The following is a 17457-nucleotide window of genomic DNA, read 5'->3' as shown; positions in this document are numbered from 1 at the left end:
GGGAGCTTAAGTCCCTCCACTCCCGAAAAGCCGGTGGCCCAGACAGACTCACCAATCAGCTTCTCAAGCAGCTTCCCCCAGCCTCTGTTCCCGTCCTTACTTCTACTTTCAATTCCATCCTCTCCTCTAGGCAGTTTCCTTCCGTGTGGAAACACGCGGAGGTGATTGCCATCCCCAAACCTGGGAAAGACCCTCGATCCCCTTCCAGCTATCGTCCCATCAGCCTCCTTCCCGCCCTCTCCAAGCTGTTTGAGAGGCTGTATCTCAAACGTGTCCTGATCCACGTCGCTCGGGAGCGGGTACTCCCCGACGTTCAGTTTGGCTTCCGGCGAGGACACTCCACCACCCACCAACTCCTCCGTCTTGTTGAGGAAGCACTGGAGGCCATTGAGCGTCGGGAGTACTTCGGGGCCGTCTTCCTCGATGTCTCCCGGGCGTTCGATTCTGTCTGGCACGAGGGGCTACTTTACAAGCTCTTCGGGCACGGCTTCTCCATCTCCCATGTGCGCCTCATCGCCACCTACTTAGAAGGTCGTACATTCCATGTCCGGATCCCGGGAGGTACCTCCACCAGGCGTCGTATCAGGGCGGGTGTTCCACAGGGGAGCGTGCTCGGCCCTGTTCTATACAGTCTGTTCACAGCTGACACGCCCACCGTGCCTCGTGTGCATCTCGCCCTGTATGCGGATGATACCGCGGTTTTTGCTCGCTCCCGGAGCAAGGCGCTCCTCCGGCAGAAACTACAACAGGCCATCGACTCTGTTGTCGATTATGCCAAACGTTGGCGCCTGGCCTTCAACCCGGCAAAGACGCAGGCACTCATCATTTGTCGGCGGCGGTGGCCGGTCGCCTATCCCCCTGTCACTGTGCTCGGCACCCCCGCCCCCTGGGCCAGAACAGCTATGTACCTGGGGGTCACCCTGTATAGGGCCCTCACCTGGCGTCCCCACATAGAGGCCATCCGGCGGAAGGCCTTGGGGCGCATCGGCCAACTCTACCCTTTTATGAACCCTACCTCTACCCTTCCCATTCCTCTTGCCCTCCTCCTCTACACATCCCTCATCCGCCCCCTCCTGGAGTATGCCTCGGTTGTGTGGGGCAATGCCGCGCCTACGCATCTCCACCGCCTGCAGACGGTACAGAATCGTGCCCTTCGAATTGCCCTTCGCCTCCCTTACCGTTTCCCAACCCGTGAACTTCACCTCCTTGCCAATATCCCCCTCCTTCAAGACCGTGTCCGATCCTCCGCCATCTCCTTCTATGACCAATCCCGTCATTCCCCCAATCCACTCATTGTCTCTCTTGGCACCCGCCTCCATCGCCTGGCCACCACTCGCTGGCCCGACCTCCTTTCCCGCCCCCCCTGACACCTCCCATCCACCCCCCCGTCCTGTTACTTCTTCCTCTTCCTACCACTTCTCCTTTTTTTGTCACCCCATCCTGAAATATCTACCGCCACCGTCATCGCCGTCGCCAAGAAGATCTGGCCAGGACGAAGGCCTTTCGTTTTCTTCATCCTCTTCCTGTCATCTTTCACTATTCTTTCGTCTGTCACTCAACGTTTCTTTTCCGGCTAGTCAATGGAGCCGTTCGTTTTCCTCTATCTCTCACTATTCCTTTTACTGTTCTGTCACCTGTTACTGTTAATTACCGTGCAACGGCCAGTCAATTGGGCCTTTCGTTTTCCTGCTTCTCTAACTATCCCTCTCACTATTCTTTCATCTTATTTAAAAAAAAAAAAAAAAAAAAAAAAAAACACCAAAATGCACAACGTCAAGCAAACCATACCGCCAAGTCCACTTCTTCACCACCCGTCAAGAGGAAGGCGAAGCGCGCCAGCGCTAGTACTTCCTACACGAGTCGAGGGACCACCCTCTCCTGTGCAGCGTGGCGTGGCGTGGCGTGGCGCGCGGGCCCGTTGTCAAGGCAGCACCGGACGCCGTCGCGCACGCATATCCACGCCGCATCCGCATCCGCAGTAGCCATGGCCCGGACAAAGCAAACGGCCCGCAAGTCCACCGGCGGAAAGGCGCCGCGCAAACAGCTCGCCACCAAGGCGGCGAGGAAGAGCGCGCCCGCCACCGGCGGCGTCAAGAAGCCCCACCGCTACAGGCCGGGCACCGTCGCCCTGCGAGAAATCAGGCGCTACCAGAAGAGCACAGAGCTGCTCATCCGCAAGCTGCCATTCCAGCGCCTAGTGCGCGAGATCGCCCAGGACTTCAAGACCGACCTGCGCTTCCAGAGCTCCGCAGTCATGGCCCTGCAGGAGGCCAGCGAGGCCTACCTCGTCGGCCTCTTCGAAGACACCAACCTGTGCGCAATCCACGCCAAGCGAGTCACCATCATGCCCAAGGACATCCAGCTCGCGCGCCGCATCCGCGGCGAGCGCGCCTAAACCCGCACACCGCCAAACAAACAAAACGGCCCTTTTCAGGGCCACTAACGTCTCTCCGTCGCGAGCAAAACTTTGTCGGTCGCAACGACTAGTTCCCCACTCACTCTCCAGTCCAGTCGTCCCACCCCCGGCCCGGCGCCGCCGTTTCCAAAAAGAAAAAAAAAAAAAAAAAGCACCGCACCGGCCGAGCCAAGTCGCAAGCGTCAATAGCGCCACCCACACAGGCCACGGCACAAAACGTGACGCCCGGAAAGCAAAGCCAAAAAAGAGTATTCCAAAACCACCACCAAGACAAACAAACAAACAAACGCGGCGCAAAATAAATAGGTAAAAACAATAAAAGTAAAATACACTTTATGTAACACCAACCGCGCGCCGCCGCCCACGCCCGCCAACGACCCCACAATCCAACCACCGCGGCACGCAAACACCATCCACACATGAAACAAACAAACGCCAGCAAGCAAGACAGACAGACAGACAGACAACAAGGCAACCGACCGACCACGACACGACAATCAACACCTTCCCGACGTGCTTTGATGGCCCTGAGAAGGGCCGTTTTTGTTTTTGTCCGGGACCGCGCGACAGCCTCTGGTTGCGCGCCGGCCACCAGGCGACGGTGTCAACCGCCAACCCTTCCCTGCCCTTTTTACTTCTTCTTCTTGGGCGAAGCCTTCGCCTTAGACGGCGTCGCCGTCGCCTTCTTCGGGCGCGGCGCCTTCGGCTTCTTCGTCGGAACCTTGGCGGCCTTCTTCGCCTTCGACGGCGACTTGGCCTTGGCCGGCTTGGCCGCAGCCGCCTTCTTCGCACCCGCGGGAGCGGCCGACGCCGCAGACGCCTTCTTGGCGGCGCCCGCCTTCCGACCGGTCGCCGCCTTCACGCCGCCAGCCTTCTTTGCGCCGGCCGCACGGGCCCCCTTCTTCTCCTTGCTGGCCGGAGCGGCGCGCTTCTTCTTCGCACCACTGCCGCCACCACGAGCCTTGCCGCCCTCGGCCGCCCCGCCGCCGGCGCCGGCAAGCTTGAAAGAGCCCGACGCGCCCTTCCCCTTCGTCTGCACCAGCTCGCCAGCCACGACGGCCGACTTGAGGTACTTCTTGATAAAGGGCGCCAGCTTCTCCGCGTCCAGCTTGTAGTGCGCGGCAATGTACTTCTTGATCGCCTGCAGCGACGACCCGCCGCGCTCCTTCAGACTCTTGATGGCGGCCGTCACCATCTCAGAGGTGCGCGGGTGCGCAGGCTTGGCGCGCGGCTTCTTCGCAGACGACGCAGACTTGGCCTTCTTCGTAGTGCCGGTGGCGGCGGGTGCCGCGGCAGTCTCGTTCGTAGCCGCCTGGTCTGCCATCTTTTGCTTGTTCTCTTTTCTTTTTTCCCCTTGGTTTCGCTTCCTTCTCTCCTTCGACGACGCACAACAACGAGGGGCGCGCAGCAGAGAATAGCCGCGCACGCGCCTGGCCCAGCCAGTGTCGCGGGCGGGCGCGGACGGCCGAGAGAGCGGCCGCCACTCGGCGCGCCGCCGCGCCGCCGCGCCGCGCCTCCCGCGCTTGCTACAGCCCAACGTCCGACAGCCTGCGCGGAGCAGCCCCCAACCTGCGCCGCAACCACCCGCGCCATTCAAACCACCGAGGATGGGGCTACACACACCGACACCACGGTCGCCAACCAGTCGCCGCGGCGGCGCCGCAAACCACGGCCAAACTGCAGCCACCGCGCGCCACAGCCTGGGTCGGCCCGCCGAGAATCGCCGCCCCCGCCCAAATGCCGCCCCCACAGCCCCAGCCGACGACCCGCCACAATGGCCAAACCTTCGTCAAAACTCCCACACCGTCGCCGCGGCAGCCCGGCCACCGCGGCCGGCGCCACAGCCACACGAGCCGAGTCGTGCGGCGATGACGGCCGTGCACAAACGCACCTCCGCCGCCCCATCGCCTTCCGCCGTTTTCCCGATCGGCCCGCAGCCGTCGGGCCACGGCCGCGGGCCGTCCTCCTCCTCTCGCCTCGCCCGCCAACACCCACAGCCCTTCCAACACATTTTTTTTTCTTTTTTCTTTTTTTTTTTTTTACTTTTTTATGATCGCCGCCTGCGCAACATGGCACCGGCCGACGGAGCGCCAACCCCCCCGCCACAGGCGAAAACAAAACAAAACAAAACAAAACAACGACAAACAAACAAACAAAATAAATTACCAGCCTGCCCCAACTACAGACACACCGAATCTGCCCTCACAGCCGACCTTACACGCCTCAACGTCAAAACAAAGGTGGTTTCTTTCCTTCAACGGTTACCTTACCTTAGGTTACGTCAGGTTAGGCTAAGAAGGCGTCAGGGTTAGGTTAAGCGTTGACGTGACGTCACGTCTTAACGTAGGCGTTAAGCTAAGGTTGCGGTCACGTACGTTAGGTTAAGGCGACTTGCGGGTTGGCCTAAGAGCTTAGGTTAGGTTACGTTAGTTTAGGTGGCTGCGTTAAGGGCTTAAAGAAGTTTAGGAGGTTAAGGCGTCGAGGCGGCCGCACCCCCTTAGCTGCTGCGGCTCGGCCACGCCACGCCACGCCACGCTTTGGGGTTTCATAAGGTCGCGCGGCGGGTCGTCGGCACGCCGCAAAGGACAAAACTGCAAGACGACGTCGAAAAACAAACAACAGGTAAAAAATAAATAAGTAAGTAAAAATAAACGACGCCGACAGGCGGGGATCAAGCAGAACGAGCAGATTCTGGAGAGCGAACGAGACACACACGCACGCACACACACAAACCCCCCCGAGCCGAGAGAGCACAGCACCACCACGTGTCGGCCTCCGCTCACCCGACTCGGCTGGGCTGGGCTGGCGGCCGGGCCGGATGCACGTACACGTACGGCTACAGCCACTACCCGTACACAGCCGCTCTTCACGCAACACCAGCCAAATGGCGCGCCCGCGGCTCGTCGCGGTCGCGGTCGCGGTCGCAACGCCACGCCGGCACACTTTCGGCACCACCGTTTTCGCGCGCACCGCAAACAAAACGCAGCCGACAAACACAGAAAAAAAAAAAAAAAAAAAAGAAAAAAACAGAGCGCGAGCCGGGCGGCGGCGCACCTTTCGCCAGCCGGCAGGCAATCGACTCGCCCAGTACGACAAACGCGCACGCCACCCCACCCACCAACCAACCAACCAACCAACCAACCAGTCGTCGTCGTCGTCGTCGTCCCGAAATCAAACAAACTCTCAAAAGCACAGCCCCTGCTGCCAACGGACGCAGGCGCCACGCAGCTCCCTTCCCGCCACACTCGATTCGCAGCGCAACTCACCCGGCACACCGTCAAACGACGGGCTGGGCTCGCCGCATCGCCGCAACCTACACACCTTCCCCGCCACGACGCACAGCCCCACCAGACGCCCGTGCCGCAACGACACTACTGCACTACCACTACCGCACTACTCCTCTCGCCCTTGCCATACACGACACAACACGCCAAAAAATGAAAATCCAAATACAAACAAAAACACCGCCCCCACGACCCAAACACATGCACGGCGCGCCAACACACGCGAGGCAAGGCACGCAGCAAACGGCGTCCCCTCCGCGTCGCGCCATCAACCTACACACACAAGGCAACCAACAACAGCCAGCCAGCCAGCCAGCCAGCCAGCCAGCCCCACTCTCACGCCGCAAAAACAGAAAACACACCGAAACCGCCAAACGCCGCACATTCGCGCTTCGCACTTACCACACACCTCTCGGCATCCGTTTCGCACACAACGACGCGACGCACATACATCATCACGGGCTACGCACGCACACCGCGACCCACTTTTTTACGACGCCCTCGGCAGAGCACACGTGCCCACGCCCACACACAGTCGACACAACGACGCGCCAACACCGATAGCCACTGCTCACTCGCCCAAGCAACCCATGCACACAACTGCCACACGCGTCCACCACGCCGCCGCCAACCACCCGCCCGCCAGGGGGCGCTCACGTCCGCGACAACAGCGCGGCACCGCCGGACCGGACCGGACCGGGCCGGGCCGGGCCGGGCCGAACCGAGCCGAGCCGCCGCCGCCTCCTCTCCACTCGGCACGCCACGTCCTGCTTGCAAAACACATGGCTCGTCCCTCTGTACACACAACGCGCCTGCCTGCGGTCGCCGCCGGCATCTATCTACCTGAGCATCGGAGCCAGGCCGGCAAGCCCACACTTAAATAATGCACTTCACCAGCCAAACAAACCCACTCTTCCTTTCTTTGCACAGCGCATGCAACAGCAGCCCCAGGAGCCGGGCCCGCCGCCAGCGTCTCCTCCTCCTCCTCCTCCTCCTCCTCTGGGCACAGCCAGCCAGCCGTTCCCACCGCCCCGCCCCTGCTCTGCAGAACAAGAAAAAACGAAAAAGTACCAACACACGCACCCAAAGCGTAAGCCAGACAAGACCAGCCTCTCCAAGGCCACACACACGCAAAAAAAAACAAAAAAACAAAAACACTACAACAAAATAAAATAAAACAAGAAAAAGCAAGCCTGTCGCCTCGCCCCCGCCCGCCCCCCCCCCCCACCACATTCGCCCCCTCCGCTTGTTTTCCTTTCTACAATTTCCCTCTTTTCCACCCAATATCCCGCCGCGGTTTACGGGCACCGGCCGATTTTGCGCCCGCCCACATGTGTGCCTACTCCCCACCACCATTCCCTCCGCAGCCCGCAGCCCGCAGCCCGCAGCCCGCTTTTCCCCCCTCCCTGCCCACACCACACCACACCGACGGTGCTGACGTCGACACGCACCCAAGACAGGGGCCACGACCGTCTTTTTTCCTGGGCCCATCCCCGCACCGCACCGCACCTCCTTCCAATCAACGCTGTGGCGCCTGTGTCCGCGCGAGACGCGTGCGCGCCGCCTCTCTCAACATCCGTCCGCCGTCCGCCGGCCGGCCCGTTTTTCGGCCCCCAGGCCATCCGTCAACCACCACTGCCCCTGCCCCTGCCCCTGCCCCTGCCCGCCCCGCACCACACCACACACCGCTGCTTGCCCCGGCCGTTGCCACCAAAGGCGCCAACCGCAGCCCGCGCGCGCCAGAAAGAGATGGCAAAACTACAGGGACCCAGCCGACCGACGAAAATCAGAGCAATTGGCCGGGAGGATCAAAAAGAGAGCTCCGAAAACCACCGTAGCGAGGCGTGGGAGGAAACGTTACGAGAAGCAGAAAGGGACCAGGAAAAATTCTGGAAATTTCTTAAAACTCGTAAACTAAACACGAAACATCTACATCTACATGGGGAAGGAACGACCCCACAGACCGAGCTGAAGCACTGGCGGATTCACTAGAAAGGCAATTCCAAGCACCAGAAGCGGTAGATGACGAAACTGATGACCACCAGGAAATGGTACTCAGAAGGGTAAAACCGCATCCTAAGTGCCCCGATCAGAACATCTTTCACAATCCAATAAACGCAGAAACCCCATATCTTATCACATCACAAACATACACACATCCTAAGAAGGCATCAGGCCCAGATTCCATCAAACCGCAACTACTACATCACCTACCTCCAGCAACTATCAATTATCTATCTAACATCAATATATAATGGTTGCTTCAGACTAAACTACTTGGAAACAGGCCCGAGTCATCACATTACCAAAGCCAAACAAGGACTTATTATTTCCGCAAAACTATAGGCCAACTTCCTTGGAAAGGTTCTCGGAAAGCTCATTCAAACTGAACTGAAGAAATTTAATTCTTAAAGGATAACAACATAATCATCCCACAACAATTCCGATTCCGCGAAGAACACAGCACCACCCACCAGGTGACCAGACTAGTCGAGCACATATGTCAGGCCAGAAACATTAGACACAGTACTGGAGCAGTCCTGCTTGACATTGGAAAAGCATTCGGATAACGCCTTATCTACAAGCTCCACCACTACAACTGCCCCATCCACATTATTGGCTTCTTTTCTCCGCAACAGAGCATTCTATGTCCATGTACCAGGAGCGGCAAGTAACACTAGATCCATAGAGGCTGGAGTCCCGCAAGGCTCAGTGCTGGGGCCCATTCTCTACTCAATATACACAAACAAACAGCTGGGAGGACACTTGTCACTATTTGCAGACGACACTGCAGTCTACCGCAGCAGTTCTAACCTGCAATATAGAGTCACAAAAATAGAGCAACACCTACAATCCATCCAGAAATGGGCTAACCAATGGAAACAAAAAAAAAAAAAAAAACAAAACAATAAACGCGGAGAAAACCCAAGCAATACAATACGATTCACATTCAAAAAGAATACCTCCTAACCTGCATATACGCCTCAGAAATAACAATCTTCCATGGTCAGGCACAATAAAGTATCTAGGCATCAAGCTGGACAAGAGGTTGACATTTAGAGACCATGTTACATACGTTTGTAACAAGGCTGCAGCAGCAATATTCAGACTGTACCCAATCATCAAAGGAAACAGAATAAATATGCGCGCCAAAAAGAAAATCTTCAAAACCGTCATAGGAACCAGCCATCACTTACGGCTCTGAAAATCTGGTCAATGGCCGCAGACACCAACATAACAAGAGTAAAAAAGGGTGCAGAACAAATACTTCAGAATTACTGCTGATGCCGGCCGGTACCAGACAAACCGAGACATATACACAAACCATAACATACTCAAAATCCCGGAAATCATCCAAAGAAAAATCCATAAAGTTTTTTTTTTTTCCACCAAACCACGGATTCGAACCACCCACTCATCAGAAATCTGGGACAAAATCCACCCGACCCAAGAACGACATTTCCCATCACGACAAAACACCACAAACTACAACATACCATGATAAACAAAAATAAAATACAAACACCATAACACTCACTTAAACAACAAACATCTACACACACCCAAGAGACCCTATCATCCCATCATTTTGTTACCCAACATAATCAGACAGAAGGCAGGGATCAAGGACAGATCCGGTCCTTCGAGTACAGGGGGTAAAAAATACCCATCAGACCAGCTCTCTCTCTCTCTCTCTCTCTCTCTCTCTCTCTCTCTCTCTCTCTCTCTCCTCCTCGCTTCTCCGTGCCGACGCTGCCCCGCACACGCGTTCGCGTTCGCGTTCGGCCGACACCACACGACAGGTCTTTGGGGCCCCACCACTGCGCACACGCACGCCTCCTCCTCTTCCTTAGTTCTTTTTCGCTTTTCTTTTCTCCCCCGCCCCCCGCTCTCACCGCCACATCATCCCGCAACCCTTGGGGGATGTTTCCCAACATCAACGCGCCCCAATTCCACTCTCTGCCCGTGCCGCACTCTCCACTTTGCTTCTCCCCGTCCCCTACACACACGACTACCGAAACCCCGGTTGACACACCTTCTCGTAGGACAGGGGTGCGTGCGTGCGTTGTCTTGACGGTGACAGCAACAGCAACGGATCCGTCCATCCCATTCCCCCCCCACTCGGTAAAGAACCATGTTCAACCCACACTACACAACAAGGGGGGCACACACGAACGCGAAAGAAAGGGAAGGGCAGGGCAGGGCAGGGCAACTATCTCGTACACATTCTTCCTCAGAACTCACATATCACATCAACGGACGGCAGGCCAATTGCGGACTCAGCCGTGTCAGGCAAATCCAACCCAACCAACACCTCCCACGGAAACCCTGACACTGATCCAGCAGTACGTCCACATACATCGCCACACCAAATACGGGTGACGAGTGAGCAACAAATGGAACAATACACAACAAGGCTGACCTAATAAAAACTGCACGTCACGTCATACCTTCCAGACAGACGCAGTTCCGACGGGACGGCGGAACCGTATACGTACCTTTCAGCCACAACAACCGACCGACTGGACACGCCCGCGTCTCCAGCCAGCCAACCACCAGGGCCACACAGCCCGCAAGTTTCAGCATCAACACTTCTTAACGTACGTTGCAAACTTTTCAAAACATTGCCACACACACACACCACGAAAAGCGTCAACCTCTCTCACACTGGATACACTCAACACTTTTTGTCGGCGGAGCTTGAGGCCAACGGTTGACACACCCCCACCGGCCACACAGGTTTCCCTTTGAAAATTGCAGTGACAGAGACGCGGCATTACGAGAGGGTTGTTTCCGAGAGCGCGAGCTGGACGGAGCTGCGGCGCCGCCGCCAAGGGGTAATGAACGCACGCGATGCCGCATGACAGCCCATCACCCAAAGTTTCACCCACAACTGCACAGGTCGCACCCCCTTTTCGCGCCATACTAGTGTCGATCGTCAATTACAGCTCACGGTGTTCGCATTTGCCACTTGACGGGGGGGAAAAGAAAACAAACATCTGACACGCCATGTGTTTCTCTCTCTCTGTTATATCTAGGTCATTGGGCAGCCACTGTAAAAAAAAATATTTTTACGACATGGTTGGGTAAGTGATTTAAAGACAACAATTGTGGGTCACACACCATAGACCATTTCGATAGTGTTCTTGTTCTTCTCTTTTTCCTTTTTTTATCGCTCAATTGAAATAAAACCTGGGGATGATGCAATGCTGCGATATGGCACAACCGTCGTCCATTGTACACAACTCGGGAACAAAAAGAAACCAATTCAGGGAACGTTCGTTCCTTCACAACGTTTCTTTCAACGCACTTGGTCTTTACCATCCTGTATTCAACACACATTTCCTTTCATCAAACTAGGGCATTTCCATAACAGTTTGTTTCCGTTTCTGTGAGAACAATACTGCTCCTTCGACGTCATTTCACCATCTTAACTAGAGACAAACAACAAAATAGGAAAACAGCCTTGAGAACCCCGTCCACCAAATTTCAGTTAGCACGGCATCCAAGATTCTTTTCCGGGGAGCGCAGTGCAGCTGACGCTCCTCAGACCATATACCGTCGCCAGTCTCACTCAACTCTTGCGCATTCCATTCTACGCTACGTGACAATGCAAAAATGAATGAATCAAACCCGCCCAGAGAGCGTCTTGTGCGAGGGGACACACGATATAGAGAACAACAAAACACACAGGGGACACCACCAAAGTTGGAGAGAACGTTTCCACCACGGCAGCCGCGCCGTTACGCGCTTTTTTTTTTTTTCCTCCCCCCCACTGCACACCTCCGACACCACGGGAACGTTCACCGTCCCGTTGCCCTACACTGGCGTTTCTTTTCAACCCCCCACCCTATTCCTCGCTCCCCGGACATTCGACCGATCACAAAGTGCAACCTCTCGTTACCGTCGGGTGCCCCTCTTCATCCCCGGGGCGCCAACAACAAAACAAAAAAAAACAACAAAAAAAAAAAACACCACCGACGCCGTCGTCTCGCGTCACCTCACTCAACTGAGCGGAAAATACACGTACATCCAGAATGACGACACCGCCTCCACAAACAAAAACCAGACGTCAGACGTCAGGTCGAAAGAGGGCACCGTACGTCGTGGCGCGTGGTCTCCTAACTCACCTCGCGCGTACAAATACAATACAATACAATACAATGCAATGCGTGTCACCTCACGTTCACACACACCTCCACGCTCCACTTTTACGTCGCCCAACCAACCAACTAACTTAACGCACCCGCTCGGCGTAGAAGCAGCTGTAGGCGGCAACGTGTTTCTCACCCTCGCCACCAACGGTGTGACATCCGACAATCGCGGTTTGCTTTCCGTTCCACACCTCCGGCCATACCATACAAAGGGGACAAAAAAAAATATATCAAACAAGCCAACTCCAGCGATCCGCCCCCCTAACACCAACACGTCTCGAAACACCCACGCCCACGACCCGGCTGTGGCTAAAGTGCGTATCCCAACGTCACACCAAAACCAAAGGCGCCGGCGCCGCACCACACCACACCACAAGCTACAGCTACAGCTGTGCCGCCGTCCACCCGCTCACAACAACAACAACAACAACAACAATTCCGCCCTTCCCGCAAAGGCATTTTGGTGGCCCTGAAAAGGGCCGTTTTTTTTTTCTTTTCTTCGCCGCGCCGCGGACGAGCCTCCTATTTCCAAGAGCCACCTCCTTACTTGGAGCTCGTGTACTTGGTCACCGCCTTCGTGCCCTCGCTCACCGCGTGCTTGGCCAGCTCGCCAGGCAGCAAGAGCCGCACAGCGGTCTGGATCTCGCGGGACGTGATGGTCGAGCGCTTGTTGTAGTGCGCCAGGCGAGAAGCCTCGGCCGCAATGCGCTCGAAAATGTCGTTCACGAAGCTGTTCATGATGCTCATCGCCTTCGAAGAGATGCCCGTGTCAGGGTGCACCTGCTTCAGCACCTTGTAGATGTAGATGGCATAGATCTCCTTCCTCTTGCGCTTCTTCTTCTTGTCGCCCTTCGAAATGTTCTTCTGCGCCTTGCCAGCCTTCTTGGCGGCTTTCCCGCTAGTCTTGGGCGGCATCACGAACAAACAGGCAGGCAGGCAGGCACGCGCAGTCAGTCAGTCAAGCGCTCCGCTCCAGTCAGCGTCTCCCCACACAGTGGCACCCGCCGGCGTTGCTCATGTTTGGGCATCTGCCCATGTGGTATTTAAAGGTCCTGTGGCTTTTGCCTTAATGCCTTCTGTCTCAACTAGGGTTTCTAGAATCATGGTTTTGTTTGGTTTTAACATTTTTTTGTAGTTATTTTCTTTGTGTTTTTTTTTTGTGTATTTTGTTTATGTTTTACTGTGACTTAGTACCTAAAGTGTCTGGTTAGTGTGTTTTTAGGATGTTTGTAGTTAATAAGTAGTGGTTCAGATCCCAAGCTAGTGATGGTCTCGTATGGTGAGTTTTCTGCATTTGTGTAGAAAGACTGTGTTCTTTGCTGGATGACTGTGGTGATTGTGGGTGTGTTTGTGTCTAAGTGAATGAGTGTGTTAGGTACGAACCAGGGTGCATCTGTGATTATCCTGAGAGCCTTGTTTTGAAGTATTTGTACTTTTCTAAGGTGAGTGTCTGCGGCCATGCCCCAGATCTCACAGCCATAAAGTATTGCAGGAAGGACCACCATCTTCCAGATTTTTAGCTTTACTTCGGTGGTCAGTCCGTTGCCCTTCAGCAATGGATATAACTGGTAGAGCCTAGCCGAACCCCGATTACATGCGTCCGCTATGTGTCCATTCCATAGAAGTTTGCTGTCTATTTTCAGACCAAGGTACTTTACTGTGTCACTCCAGGGAAGGTCCCTTCCATCGATGGAGAGTTGACGGTTGGGTGGCCTTCTCCTGGTTGTGAACATAATTGCATTGCACTTGGTTGGGTTTACTTTGATTTTCCAGAAGTTGCACCATTGCGTGATCTGGTCAAGGTGCCTCTGAATGTTTAGGACGATGTAATTGGGGTTCGGGTGGCTGGCGTAAATAGCTGTGTCATCGGCAAAGAGGGCTAGATGGGTGCTGTCCCGCTTTGGTATGTCGTTTGTGTACAAACTATACAGGATGGGTCCCAGGACAGAACCCTGGGGCACTCCTGCCTCGATTGTCTTAATACTACTCTTAAATCTATCCATATACACAAAGAATTTTCTATTGCTTAAAAACGAGTGGAGGATCTTCAGCAGATGCTGGGGACAGTCATACTGGTGGAGCTTATAAATTAGGCCGTCGTGCCAGACACGATCGAAGGCCTTCTCTATGTCTAAGAAGACTGCCCCTGTACTGTGCCTGTTTGCCCTAGCCTTGCAGATCTGCTCCACCACCCGGGTGGCCTGTGAGATTGTGCTGTGTCCGGCACGAAAACCAAACTGCTCAGGGATGGTGATATTCCTTTCGGTGAGGAAGGTTTGGAGTGGCTTCAGGATTTGTTGCTCGAGGACTTTGCCTAGTATGCATAGGAGGGATATGGGTCTGTAATTCTGGGGAAAGAGGGGATTTTTATCAGGTTTGGGAAGTGTGATGACTTTGGCTATCTTCCATGCCGATGGGAAGTGGTTATGTTTCAGGCAGGCGTTGAGGATGTTGGTTAGGTAAAGGAAAGCTGAGTCGGGAAGGTGTTTGAGCTGTAGTGGCTTTATGCCGTCGGGGCCCGGGGATTTGGAGTTACCGATCCCGTTTATGGTTGAGCAGACTGTTTGGCAGGACACAGGCTCAAATACGGTCTCGGGGCGTCTTCTCAGGATTCCTGGGACTGTGCGGATTACTCTCTCTTCGTGCTCGTCGGCGTCTTCGTCGTCAATTATGTTTTCACGAAACTGTAGCTCTAGCGAGTTGGCCATAGCTTCTGCTTTTTCAGGGGGATCATAGACAAGCCCATTTTCTCCGTGGAGCGGTTTGATGGATTTTGTCGTCTCCTTACGCGACTTTACGATTCGCCAAAATTTCTGTGGGTTGTCTTGTGTTTCCCGTAGTGTCTGCTCCCAGCGTGCGCTTCTGTACTCTTGCAGGTGGACCCTCACTTCTTGAGCAAGGCTGCTCGCTATGCGCCTGTCTATGGGGTCTCTGTAGGCCTGCCAACGTTTCCTGAAGCGGCGTTTAGTGCGAAGCAGCTCTTGTATTTCCTCTGGCAGGTCTTGGCGCCTGTTCAGGTGTCTAGTCCTAGTGGTTGTTTGCCTGCTACAGACTTTTAAAATCTCGGTAAAGTGCTCCACTGCATTATCTATGTCCCTTCGGTTATTGAGCCTAGCGGGTTCTGTGGTGTGAAGGTCAACGAGATTCTTGTATTCGTTCCAGTCAGTTTCGTAAGTGTAGAAGGCCTTGTCCGCTCCTTTGTGTCTGGCACCAGCTAGCTCTAGGCCTACGGGGTTGTGGTCAGAGTCGAGATCATTGAACACTACTGGGTTTAGTGCCCAGTGGAAGTTTTTAGTCACAAATATATCCAAGATGTCCGGACGGACAGTTTCATTTGTGTGGAAATGGGTCGGTTCGTCGGGGGCGACGATGCTGACCTCATTATGATTTAGGATATAGTTGTGCAGTGCCCTACCACAGGCGTTGCTGGCCCTACAACCCCAGGCTCGATTTTTGGCATTCAAGTCTCCACCAAGTATGACTTTGGGACCTAAGTTTAAAAGTGAATCTATGTCGTTAGTGGGGATGTTCCTACCAGGAGGGTGATAGACTGCGACTAGTATTACAAGGCCTTGTTCTGTTTTGATTTCAATTGCGCTTGCTTCAACTCTCTCGAGTTGGGGCAAGTCGACTAACCTATGGGGTAACCTATTTTTAACTAATACTAGTGTGCCGCCTCCAGGGCGGTTTACCCTATCATTCCTATACATACTGAAATTTCTTATAGCTAAGGTCTGTTGTGGGCGCAGGTGTGTCTCTGATATGAGCGCTACATCGACACCATTGTCATCGAGAAAGTACTCCAGCGTTTGCTTCTGATTCGAAATGCCGTTGGCATTCCAGTTTATTATGAAGAGTGATCTTCTTTGATTACGGTCCATCAAAGAAAGACAGGATAGATGATGCTATTATTAACAGCTTTGATAGTTTGTCTGGGACTGCTTGAACTTGCTCCACCGTTGATTTGATGGTGCTGATTATTTTGGGTATGTTAAAGGAGCCCAGCACACTGGCGAGCCCGTGCAGTTGAGTCAGTGTATCGTCAGCTGCAGCTGGGTTGCCCGGCGGGAGGCTCCAGGCCGACTGCGCGCGGCCAGCGGCCGGCAGTGTGTGCCTCGCCGGAGCGGCGAGGGAGTGGGGGGCGGTGGCTGAGGTGGAGGGGGTAGCAGCAGGCTGCCTTGCGGCAGTCGCCGCCTGACCTTGTTGCTGAGCGCGTCCGCGCGAGTTTAATATGGGGAAGTTCTTGGGGCTGATAGCAGGGGCTGGATTTGCTTTCCCAGCTTCCGCTTTTGGTTTGTTCTGCATGGATTGTGTTACAGCAATCCACGTGGGGCATTTTTTGTAGCTAGCAGGGTGTTTGCCCTGGCAGTGAACACATGTTGCGTCACCTTGCCTAGGCTTTTTGCACAGAGAGGTAAGGTGTGGGCCTGCGCACTTTACACAGCGCGGGTCCAACCTGCAGTTTCGGCTGCCATGGTGAAACCTCTGGCACCGGTAGCATTGTTGTGGCCCTTCCTTCCTCCTGTAGGATTCTATAACGCATGTTGTGTAGAGGAGCCTATTTACCTTATAGATTTCGCCTGCGTTCTGTCCCCTGACAATGGTGGCGATATAGATCGGCTTTTTAACCAGTGTTGGCACACCGTTTATGTCCTTCCACTCTTTCATTTGGATGACGCTCTGGACATTAAAGTTAAGGTCTTTGAGCGCATCGTGAATTTGTACTGGCTCTATAAAACTAGGGAGTTTCTTAATTACTACTTTCTGGAACTTTGACAGCTCCAGGTCGTAAGTGTGGTATTGGATACCCCGAATCGCCAGGTTGGTCAAGACATGCTGATAGTCCTCAGCATTGTCCACTTGGTATTTTACTGTATCGCCCCTATAGGCGCACTGGATTTTGCTTTTGAGCCCGGGCTCTACTTCTTTTACAAAATCTATATAATTCTTTGTGCGGTAACTTATAATAGGAGGGATGCGAGTCTTTTTGCCCTGGGGTTTAGATGTCCCAGGACGGGGAGCGTCGGAAGCATCTTGTGGGAGTGCTTCAAACCTATTAGCTGTGGGGACAGTCACCACATCCATTTCTTCAGCGTCATCAGGTGGTAGAGGAGCAGCAAGTGCTGCAGCCTCGTCCTGCAAGGCCTGCCTTTTGCTGCTGACCGCAGACGTAGACCCTGGTTCACCTGCGTCCTCGTGTTGTTTGTGTTTACGTGTCTGTCTGTGTTGTGGCATGATTAGGCTGTGGTAGCCCTTATAAGGGCTGCCACAGCGGTCTGGGGTGGTTAACTGCTCAGGGGCAGTAAGCTGAGACTTCTGGCACAAGGAAAAACCACCAGGCACCACGCAATGACTATCAGATGCACCTTCGTTAACACCGCAGGGTGTCCAGTGCAGAGCTGACCCTATGGTACACGACCGCGGGTTACCGGGCAGCGCCACGGGCCCTGGATCGGAAAAATCCCTATACTCGGAGGATGCAGGGAGGATGCCCCGCCGCGTGATGTCGTGGCAGTGGGAAAAACACGACAATTTTGCTGGCTACATACTCAATGAGCAGTGGCAGCCTCGAAGAAATTCCCACGTCGTGTCTCGGCGTATC

The sequence above is a fragment of the Schistocerca gregaria genome, chromosome 8 (assembly GCF_023897955.1).
Source record: "Schistocerca gregaria isolate iqSchGreg1 chromosome 8, iqSchGreg1.2, whole genome shotgun sequence".
In the NCBI taxonomy this organism is placed as follows: Eukaryota; Metazoa; Arthropoda; class Insecta; order Orthoptera; family Acrididae; genus Schistocerca; species Schistocerca gregaria.
This window is presented reverse-complemented; position numbering follows the sequence as displayed.